The sequence below is a fragment of the Myotis brandtii genome, unplaced genomic scaffold, assembly GCF_000412655.1.
Source record: "Myotis brandtii unplaced genomic scaffold, ASM41265v1 scaffold892, whole genome shotgun sequence".
NCBI classification, from domain to species: Eukaryota; Metazoa; Chordata; class Mammalia; order Chiroptera; family Vespertilionidae; genus Myotis; species Myotis brandtii.
This window is the reverse complement of record NW_005371656.1, coordinates 776,754-787,461: the sequence shown is the minus strand read 5'-3', so window position 1 is coordinate 787,461 and position 10,708 is coordinate 776,754. Positions and strand designations below refer to the sequence as shown.

The window sequence follows — 10,708 nt, the reverse complement described above, 5'->3', positions numbered from 1 at the left end:
GCATTGCCCTCTGCTTGGTGCCTGAGAGAGCATCCTTGCCAGGGGGCTCTAAGGTGACACATCTGTTTTCTATTGTGCTTGTACTGCCTCGTTCCTTTAAGCTGCTGGGACTGCCCTGTGCCACATACTAGGCCCCAGAAACCATCACTTCCTGTTCCTGGGTCACCTTTTGCACTGAATCCTGAGCTGCTCTCACTCCCCTGGTTGTGCTGCTGCCAAACCCATTCTGCTGCCACCCCCAAAACAGCTGTCCCACCATATGTGTTTGGCACCTTTCAAAGGGTGATCCACTAAGTTCTTTACTGTGGCTTCTCAGCTTGGTTTTCCAGGCCTTTCTCAGGGTCTTCTGATAACCAACTCCATTTCTCTTCATATGGAATAATGAAACCCAATTCAAATTCACTCAGTGTTTCTGTGGCACCCCATCCTTTCTATTTCACAGTGCTTATCAAACTTGTAAACTTCTATTTTTTCCTAATACGTTGCAACCACACAGTGACAATTAAAACTAATGTCTATTGACCACTTGCTATGTGTCAGGCTCTGTGATACGTGCCCTGTATATATTGCCTTATTTAATACTCCCAACAACTCAGCAAATTAGGTGATATTATTACTCTGATTTTATAGAGGCTTTGAAGCTCAGAGAGGCACAAGGTAGGGCTCAATAACTGTTTGCTGAATGAGTTGCACGAATGGTCATTGCACCTTTGGATGGGCTGGGTGGGTATACTGGCCAGGGCCGGGGCTACTGGATATAGAATCAGGCAAGCATAAGGAAAAACTTCCTGGCAGTGAGATCTGTCCGGTGGCCCTCTGGGGGTTCAGATGAGGCTAAAGGACCCCACAGTAGAAAAATTGGAAAGCCGAGTTAAACCTCAGGTGAGGGATAGGCAAGATGGCCTTTAAGATCTTTTCCAACTCTGAGAGCTGGAGGTTATTGTATAATTAAAAAAAAAAACCAACAAAGCCCTTTGCAAACAGGAGTACTTCCAGCCTCAGCTCTGTGCTGTTGCTTTTCCAACTCTGAGAGCTGGAGGTTATTGTATAATTTTTAAAAAAACCAACAAAGTCCTTTGCAAACAGGAGTACTTCCAGCCCCAGCTCTGTGCTATTATGAACAGGAGCAGACTGGATGTTTATGCTGGGGCAGTAAGAGTCAACACCTGTAAGACACATCCTTAAGGGATCAGTGCCAGTATTCTGTCATCCAAGAATGATATTAACAATGGCTCACTACACATCAGGCAAGATTACATATCCCTTGAGTCAGTAAGATTATGGGAGGAAATTTCAACGTGCACTTTGGCCGCACTGGTCCATTGCTACAGTTGTTAAGTCAAGAAAAAAAGAAGATGGTATCCAACTCATCGGATAGAAGGAGGGTCTTTCAGTCAATGCACTGAGCAATAAATTCAGATTTATATCCAAGTGATCATTTGGTCCCAGAATGATGAAGAAAGGAGAAACAAGAAGGCCGGGATCCACTGATTGAAGTCATGCCTCTCTGACGCTCCTTATGCTTCTGGAAGTGTTTAATCACACCCTTTGTTAGTGTTTGCATTTGTTTATTAACATTCGTATTCACTCAAAGACCCACACAGCTCACTCTCAGAGTTCAGCAGCTCCCAGGAGGTTGGTTCCACGGTAGATGGATTTTTTCTTTCCAACCAGCATTATTGCCTTCAGAGTAGAAAGGCTGTGTTTGCCTTATTTAATAGTAATAGTAGTAGCAATGGTAGTGGTACAAATTGATAGCAAAGAAATTCACATTTACTAAAAGCTCACTGACAGCCATGTGCCAGGCAGTCATTTAACCCACACGTTGATCTTCAAAACCCACCCATAAGCAACTAACTGACTTTTATTCATAAAATATTCCAATGAGATCTTCTAAAAAAAGATTACAAATCCTTTACATGCATAAATTCAATTCTCATAACAAACCTATGAGGCTATGAGTAGTGTATTAGTCAGGCAAAGCTGAGATATCAAATTAATCCTTAATCTGCAGTGACTCAACACAATGAAAGTTAATTTCTCACTTTTTTAAAGGCTGAAGGAGGTTGGGTCATTTCTTTGCCTTCCCTTTCTGAACCATGTGCCCTCCAAGGATGCTGTGGTAGGGAGAGAGATGGACAGTGGAACAAGGCAGCCCGAGAACCTAAAATGGCATATGCCTATTGTGATAGTTTAATGAAAAACAGGAGTGAGACATTTTGAAGGATGCAGAGTACATGCTCAGTAAATGTGAATGATGACAGCAATGATGACCTGTATGGCCAGAGTGGTGACCGGAGCCACACGCTGAGCACAGAAGTGATAAGGGGCAGGAAAGTAGATTCTCACACTAGCTAAGCCCTGCTGACTGGAGTCACCATGTATCTGTGAGGAGATTAGGCCCAAACCAAGTTTCAGAAGTCACCCTGACCAGGGCAGGTATATCAACAGCCTCAGCCCACACTCTGCCAGGGGTCTGGTACCTAGTAATACTATATCAGCCCATGTCACCCATGTGTCCACCTCCTCATGCCTCATAGATGGATGTGTCTCTCTGGTTAAGTATCTAATATAGCATGTTGATCCAGTATCTATCTATCTATCTATCTATCTATCTATCTATCTATCTATCTATCATTTATCCATCTCTTATTTATTAATTATCTATCTAACTATAATTTATTTAGCATTTATATATCTGTCATCTATCATCTATCATGACTTATTAATTATCCATTAATTATTATTTATCTACCAATCAATATCTAGCATATCTATCACCTATTAATCTTCCTTCCTTCTTTCCTTCCTTCCTTCCTTCCTTCCTTCCTTCCTTCCTTCCTTCCTTCCTTCCTTCCCTCCTTCTCTCCTTCTTTGTATTCTGGGGTTGGAGTCTTTCCTGATTCCCCTGACACCTTGCCTCCCTGATGCTTGAGAGCTTCGTGGTTTGGAGAAGTGTCTGCTGCCTTCACAAGTACCAGTGGCTGCCCAGACTGCCCCCTGACCACATGCTGCATGTCGTCTGACTGTCCTCAGGACAACTAGGCTGTCAGTTTCCCATCCCTTCGTCTTCTCAAGTTTCACCTTTCTTCCTTTCCCCACCTGTCCAGTTGCCTCACACTCGAGTCTGCCTGAACAGAGAATTTGAGAGATGGGGAAGGCACTAACATTCACTCAGAGGCTATTTTGCAGAATGGTTGCAAGTTTGATCCTGGAATCAGACCAAAACTGCCATTTTCTTGCTGAAATTACTCATGTGTCAGTCTCCTTATCTGCAAAATGGAGATCATACTGATCCTTAACGCAGAATGTTACTGAGAATATTAAATGTGATAGTCCATACAGAGTAACTATAACAGTGGCCAGCATATGCTAATAATACATTTTAGCTATAATGATAAAAATTCTTATTTTTATTCTAATCCAAATCTGTCTGTCTCCAAAGCTTCTGCTTTCCCACCCTATCTCATATTACAAAAGTCTCCCTTGATGGAAAGCCAATCTGAGGAGATTAACTCTGCTTTTTCTCTTTATTCTGTTAAAGTCACAGGGGATACTGGAGAAGGGTATTTTTAGGAGGCATTACTGAGAAGCATAGCAGGTGGCCAGATGGTACTGATAGGAAACATGGTCCCTCTGTCTGCAGGAACAACTGAGTGGCATTCGGGTGTGTAGTAAGATAAACGACACTTCTTGACATATCCTATGAGGTCCAGGTGGAAGACGGGGCACTGTGGGATCTTGCCAGAGAGTGTAGAGTTTAGGAAAATAGCTGACACAGTCCACTGTACCCAGTTCTGTTCCCTTAACAGACCTTTCCCTGCCTTGACTTTGACATGTGGGGATTTACCACAACCCCCTCTTTCAAGGCTTTCCTCTAGAGGTCATACCTCGAGGATGTTCTCCCGTGACCTGTGTCCTAACAATGTCAACCCCTCCTCATTTACTGACTCACAGGCATTGCTAGAAAATCAGATTAGGCCACTGGTGATCATATCTCTGTGGGAAAGGCATTTGCTTGGCTCCAGGGCTTCTCTCCGGGGTTTTATTTTTCTTCTCTTGTTTTATTTGATTTCACTTTTATTTCTTGAGGGGGTGAGGTGGATATAGAGGGCTTCTTGTCATTTCCTGGCCACTCGGCACCCACGGCTTTTCCCAAGACCATGCCCCCAATCTTCGTGGCACAGTAACCCTCCATCACTATGTGTGTGGGTTTTGATGGGCTATTGATTCCCAGGGCTCACTTTCTTTCCCAGGGAAACTAAGGACGTCCAGTTACCCTCTTCTCTGCTCTTAGGAAAAGCCAGTGGTGTGCCCATATCTGACCCCAGACAAAGAGACATTCTTTCCTTGGGGCTTTAAATATTTAGTCTTTGGGGCGGGGGGGCACGGGCATGGAGATGGTTGGCGAATCTGTCATTGTAGACTGACCTGGATAATTCATGGTTAGGTCTACAATGGAGTTCTTGTATCTTAGCCTCTCCTTTGGGGACACTTTCTACTTTGATTCATTTACACTGGAGGTTGTAAACCTTAATAACTTCATGGTGCAGATAAGTACCTTAAATGTGTTAGATGGTGGGGTGAAAGACAAAGGGAAGGGTTGGGATTATGAGTACAGGCATCTCCTAAAAAAATTATTGCACAACCTGTTTTTTTTGAGTGTAACTCAGCATCTAGGATTCCTTGTGTTCTTGTCCTTGTTTGAAACATTCCATACATACTGACGTTTTATCATGCAGTCGGTACCTCCTAGAATGCTTCTTGTTCCCCGAAGAGGCCTTCAAATGCTTGCTTAAACAATGGGTCCAGATTTGGGGATCAGAAAATAAATCTCCCTATCAGAGGTAGCAGATACTTTTGAGCATGGGGCTCTGAGCTGGGGTCAGACCTGTCACCTGGCCCAGGTCTTTCCTTGCTAATAATACTGGCCGGCAAGGAATTTTTATCTCACCCATCTAACAATGCGAGCACCAGCCATCAGTGCTGATAGGAGGGTCTTACAGCCCTGGGGACCTGGCACTTTCTGTCTTGTTGCTCTGCCATCCTCAAAATGCATATCCGTTCTTAAGGCTTTGATGGCTGATTCAGCTCCCCTCCTACATGAACCCTGCCAGTAAGCAGAAGTGGAGAGAAGGCAAAGCTTGCATTTTCCCTTCATGGACCTGACTATTGCTTCTGTTCTCATTGTGTTGGCCTCAATCCACAGCTAGCTGCAAGGAAGATTGGGCAAGCTGGTTTTTAGCTGGGTGGCCACGTGCCCAGATAAGACATCTGTTTATAGGAGAAGGGGAGAATGGATACTGGGGAGACAACCAGCAGTTACTGCCAACACTCATGTGCATGCCCACAATCACCTAATAACCCTTTCTAGCCACTCATCAGAGTAAAGTGCCTAGGGCTGCCTTTTATGCTTTTTCTGCAGATGGAGGGTGCATGACTTGTCTGAGGTTCCACAGGGATCTTTAATAGCAGATCTCCAGGCACTAGGTGGGCAGGCAGAGGAGATATTTTCTGGTGAGGGCTCTAGAGCAGTGATGGTGAACCTTTTGAGCTTGGCGTGTCAGCATTTTGAAAAACCCTAACTTAACGCTGGTGCCGTGTCACATATAGGAATTTTTTGATATTTGCAACCATAGTAAAACAAAGACTTATATTTCTGATATTTATTTTATATGTTTAAATGCCATTTAACAAAGAAAAATCAACCAAAAAAATGAGTTTGCGTGTCACTTCTGACACGCGTGTCATAGGTTCGCCATCACTGCTCTAGAGTGTTCTTCCCGTTTTCCCTTGTGAGCAGTCACCTAGTCTTTCTGTCTAACTTCTTTTGTCCTTTCTGCCTATTATCTTTTTCAGCTCAGCTTGAGTATGGACACTGCAATCGCCTTTTAGCAAAGACTGCCCTGGGCAGAGGCCACCATCTTTGAGAGTGACCCCCTGGAGAAGCCAATTGCAATCCCTTCTACTCATCCTGTTAAGCCCTGGCATCTAATTTTTCTGTTTGTACTTCCTGCTCTTGTTTCTCTAGGCCACACCTAAGTGGACCAGGCATGGACATCTCAGGGGCCTTCCAAGGGGAGCAGTCCAGAGGCTGGGCTGTATGCACTGCATCTTGTCTGTGGAGCACTGGAACTTAGTGACACTGAAACTAAATAGGTTAGTTGGTGATGGGACTTGAAATACCAAGTTGGGGTCAGAGTTCTTATTGTGACAAAGCAAATTGTCATGTAAGCCAAAGGTTTGGGGGGCACAGGGAGCCCTAAGTGACTCCCCAAACTGGTTTGCTCTGAGCTAACAGAAAAGATACATAGGGGGAGAGAATGGAGAGAGAGAGGGAGAGACAATGTGGGTCACGAGAGACTTCTCTTATTCTGGTTCTATCTCATGTGCCCAAACTCCCCTTGATTGTTCGTCCTTGTGTGTTTTATGGGTCAGTATAGTGTAATAGTTCTGGGTTCAAATCACAGGCCTGTCCTAATACTGTGAGCAAGTAACAGTCAAGCCAAGCCTGTTTTCCAATCTACAAATTGGGATTCTTTGTGTATCTACTTCATAGGGCAGCTTGAGGATAATGCAAGTGACAAACGCGTAAGTTAGTTTGGAAGCCAAACTTCCTTCCTCCTTCCTTCTCTCTCTCCCAGTCTCCCTCTCTCCCTCACTTCCTCCCCTCTTTCCTTTCTTTTTTGCACCCAAAAATTCAGGACAAAGAGTACGACATCTGAGATGCCTTGTCAATCATTTTCCTTCAGCTTCCTTTGACTCTATCCTCTTTTGAGGTTTGAGCTCTTTCTATGAATTAATTCATGGAGTGATTACCTAACTCGATCCGGCTTCTTTGAGCTACTCATCCTGTTAAGCCCTGGCATCTAATTTTTCTGTTTGTACTTCCTGCTCTTGTTTCTCTAGGCCACACCTAAGTGGACCAGGCATGGACATCTCAGGGGCCTTCCAAGGGGAGCAGTCCAGAGGCTGGGCTGTATGCACTGCATCTTGTCTGTGGAGCACTGGAACTTAGTGACACTGAAACTAAATAGGTTAGTTGGTGATGGGACTTGAAATACCAAGTTGGGGTCAGAGTTCTTATTGTGACAAAGCAAATTGTCATGTAAGCCAAAGGTTTGGGGGGCACAGGAAGCCCTAAGTGACTCCCCAAACTGGTTTGCTCTGAGCTAACAGAAAAGATACATAGGGGGAGAGAATGGAGAGAGAGAGGGAGAGACAATGTGGGTCACGAGAGACTTCTCTTATTCTGGTTCTATCTCATGTGCCCAAACTCCCCTTGATTGTTCGTCCTTGTGTGTTTTATGGGTCAGTATAGTGTAATAGTTCTGGGTTCAAATCACAGGCCTGTCCTAATACTGTGAGCAAGTAACAGTCAAGCCAAGCCTGTTTTCCAATCTACAAATTGGGATTCTTTGTGTATCTACTTCATAGGGCAGCTTGAGGATAATGCAAGTGACAAACGCGTAAGTTAGTTTGGAAGCCAAACTTCCTTCCTCCTTCCTTCTCTCTCTCCCAGTCTCCCTCTCTCCCTCACTTCCTCCCCTCTTTCCTTTCTTTTTTGCACCCAAAAATTCAGGACAAAGAGTACGGCATCTGAGATGCCTTGTCAATCATTTTCCTTCAGCTTCCTTTGACTCTATCCTCTTTTGAGGTTTGAGCTCTTTCTATGAATTAATTCATGGAGTGATTACCTAACTCGATCCGGCTTCTTTGAGAGCTCCCTGCCCAGTTCCCTTCCTTTTGTGGTTGGGGAATCTGACATACCACCTGCCAAGGGAGATGCCATGAGTGGGAGCAGTGTGGGTGTCCTGCTGGCACTCACTCAGGATCCAATGATTCCCTCCCTTAGCAATGTGACACCCTTGCAGGATGATGGATCAGATCTTCCCCTCTACTCCCTTTTCCTTCATTAGGGAAGAGCCCAGCAAGTGTACTTGAAGAGTCTTCTAGAAAGCTGCACTAATGAATTCCTATTCCTTCTCACATGAGGAGTTGGGACCTTCTGACCTCAATATGCAAAGAGATGCTAAACATGCAAATCAGCAACACTTAGGTTCTTAAAAATAGCTCAGCCTTGCTGCTCCCTCCTCCCCTTTCTTCCCCAGTATCTGAGCTCCTGCTCCTAGTCCCAGCTTCCTTTCTTGTATTTTCTCTTTCCTTCATTCCAGGCGTCCCTGTCCCTCTTTGTCCCCCTCATTTATTCTCCTTCCTTTTTCCTCCCATCTGTCCAGCCTGCCTTTCTACATTTCCTTACCACCTTCTGCCCTTCCCTGCTTTCCTGACTAGGGTGTGGATGGACAGATAGGGCAAGGACCCTCCCACCATTGGCAGACAGGAGCTACAATGAGGTGACATTATTTTGAGAAATTCCAAAGTCCCCTGAATCCTTGGGTGCCTGTGTAGAAGGTGTGGGGATGGCAGGGTGGTGGCCATGCTGTGGGCTCTGGATCCACACTGCCAGGATTAGAGTCCCAGCTCTGCCTGTTGGTGGTGTGACCTTGGGCAAGTGACCGAGCCTCTCTGGGTCTTAGTTCCCTCATCTATAGAAAGTCAACAGTAACAGAATCTACCTTATAGGGTTGCTCGGAGTAGGACATGAGTTAACACAGGTACCTGAGAGAAGTCAGTCCATAATTATCAGCCATTGTCATCATCTCAAAGTCCTGAAAACCACAGTGTGTCTCAAGGAAAGTCTGGATATAAGTGAACAAGTGGGAAGGGCTCCATGACTAAGTAGGTCACAGGAGCTCTTTGTAGTCACATGGACTTGCCTTGGAGTCCTGGCTCTGTCTTTTCAGGGCTGTCAAGGCCTCAGAGCTTTCACTTGTAAGTTGGTTACAGAAGCAATGGCTTCCCTGAGTGAATGAGCACAGGGCTTAGCACAGAGCTTGGAAGATATTATTATTACTAGGTATTTAGTAAGATATACTTTTATTCAATTGACGACACCCTATAAAAGATGAATTGCCTAGAGCAGTGTTTCTCAATCTTTTTTCATTATTATTCCAGGAACATTTTTATAGTGTTTTATTTTCCTCCATCTATAAATTTTATTATCACAGTATACTACGTATCTGTTTGTGTATTATATGTATATCTATGCTTTACACATAAAAAAGATAAGATTTTTTTTGTACCCTAAGAACCAATTTTTGCCTCATTGAGGGAGATATAGCTTCACCTGAGAATTTATGGCTAAGACCAGTAGTTATTTTTCTATTTTGTTTTTTAAAAATCCTCACATGAAGACGAGAGAGAGAGAGAGAGAGAGAGAAAGAGAGAGAGAGAGAGGAGAGAAACATTGATTAGTTGCCTTCTGTACGCACCCTGACTGGGGATTGAACCCGCAACTCAGGTATGTGCCCTGATCAGGAATGGAACCGGCAAACTTTCAGTACACAGGATGATACTCAACGAATTGAGCCACTCTGGCTTAGCAAGACTGCTAGCTCTTAAATGGGGGGAGTTTTGCCCCTTAGGGGACTTTTCGCAATGTTTGGAGACATTTTTTGTTGTCCCAATGGGGTTTATTTTGGATGCTAATGGAATTTAATAGGTAGAGGCCAGGGATTCTACTAAACATCTTAGGATGCACAGGAAAGCACCCCACAGCATAGAATTAACTAGCCCAAAATGTCAGTAGTGATGATGTTGAGAAACCTGGCTGTAGGTTCTACCTAAGAGTGTTTGTGTCCCAGTGATCACACAAGGTGGGAGTTACACCAGGATGTGTCTTTGGTGTGTGTGTGTGTATGTGTGTGTGTGTGTGTGTGTGTGTGTGTGTGTGTGTGTGTGTGTGTGTGAAGGCAGCTTCTTAAAGGCACTGAGCAAGGCTGTTCATGAAGGAGATCACCTGTTATGGGTATGACCATGATCTAGGGTGCTTAAATAACATTGCTCTTGACATTTCTCATCTGCCTACATTCTTTTTAAAAAAACCTTATAATTTTCAGTGTCATGTGTTAGGTAAAGTGTCAGGGGAATGAGACTATTGAGTCATTACTTGACAGAGACCATGGTCTAGTTAGGGGCAAGATTAATTCATATGTAATTGTTGAGTGCTTTCTATGGATTAACTAATATATGTTCACAACAATTCTATGAAGCAAGAATATTACCATCCTCACTCCCATTTTTACAGATAAAGCAATTGAGGCTTTGACTATTTAAGTAACTTGCCCAAAGTCACACAGCTAGGAAATGGGTAGCCAGGATTTGAACTCAGGGCTTTAGACTCCAGAATCCACAAACTTGACATTGAATTATATGACCTCCTAACTCTAATACAAAGTGAGCTCTTCTCAGTATCAGAGGAATTGCTAAAGTTCTGCTGGGGTTCAGCAGCCAGACTTGGCCAGTTTTCTGGTGTTAATAATTTTCTCTGGAGAGATGATTCTCAGCAGGAGAAAGCAGGGATGCCTTCCTGGAGGTAGCGCTTCTAAACCAGGGTTTCTCAATCTGGGCACTATGGACATTTTGGATCAAGTAAGTTTTGCTATAGGGACAGTCTTGTGCACTGTAGGAGCTTTAGCTGCATCCTTGCCTTCTACCCCACCAGCCTCTCCAGTTGAGACAACCAAAAGTGTCTCCTGACATTGCCAAGTGCCCCTTGGATGGCAAAATCACCCTGATTAAAAACTAATATCCTAAATGTTGGTGTGGGGTTGGAGAGTGGGGAACATGGGCTGGGACAGCGGACAGC

General features: G+C 44.2%; 1 long non-coding RNA gene across 12 annotated transcripts in view; it reads left to right on the top strand.

Moving 5' to 3' along the window:
- Nucleotides 1–7,467, top strand: part of LOC106724565 — a 66,089-nt gene extending 58,622 nt beyond the window's left edge. For 6 of the 12 annotated variants that reach the window (XR_001360409.1, XR_001360407.1, XR_001360402.1 and 3 more), the window contains one exon: nucleotides 5,860–6,020. This is a non-coding gene — a long non-coding RNA (uncharacterized LOC106724565). The other 6 variants (XR_001360408.1, XR_001360405.1, XR_001360403.1 and 3 more) reach the window with 2 other exon arrangements.
- Nucleotides 7,468–10,708: the final 3,241 nt, after the last annotated feature.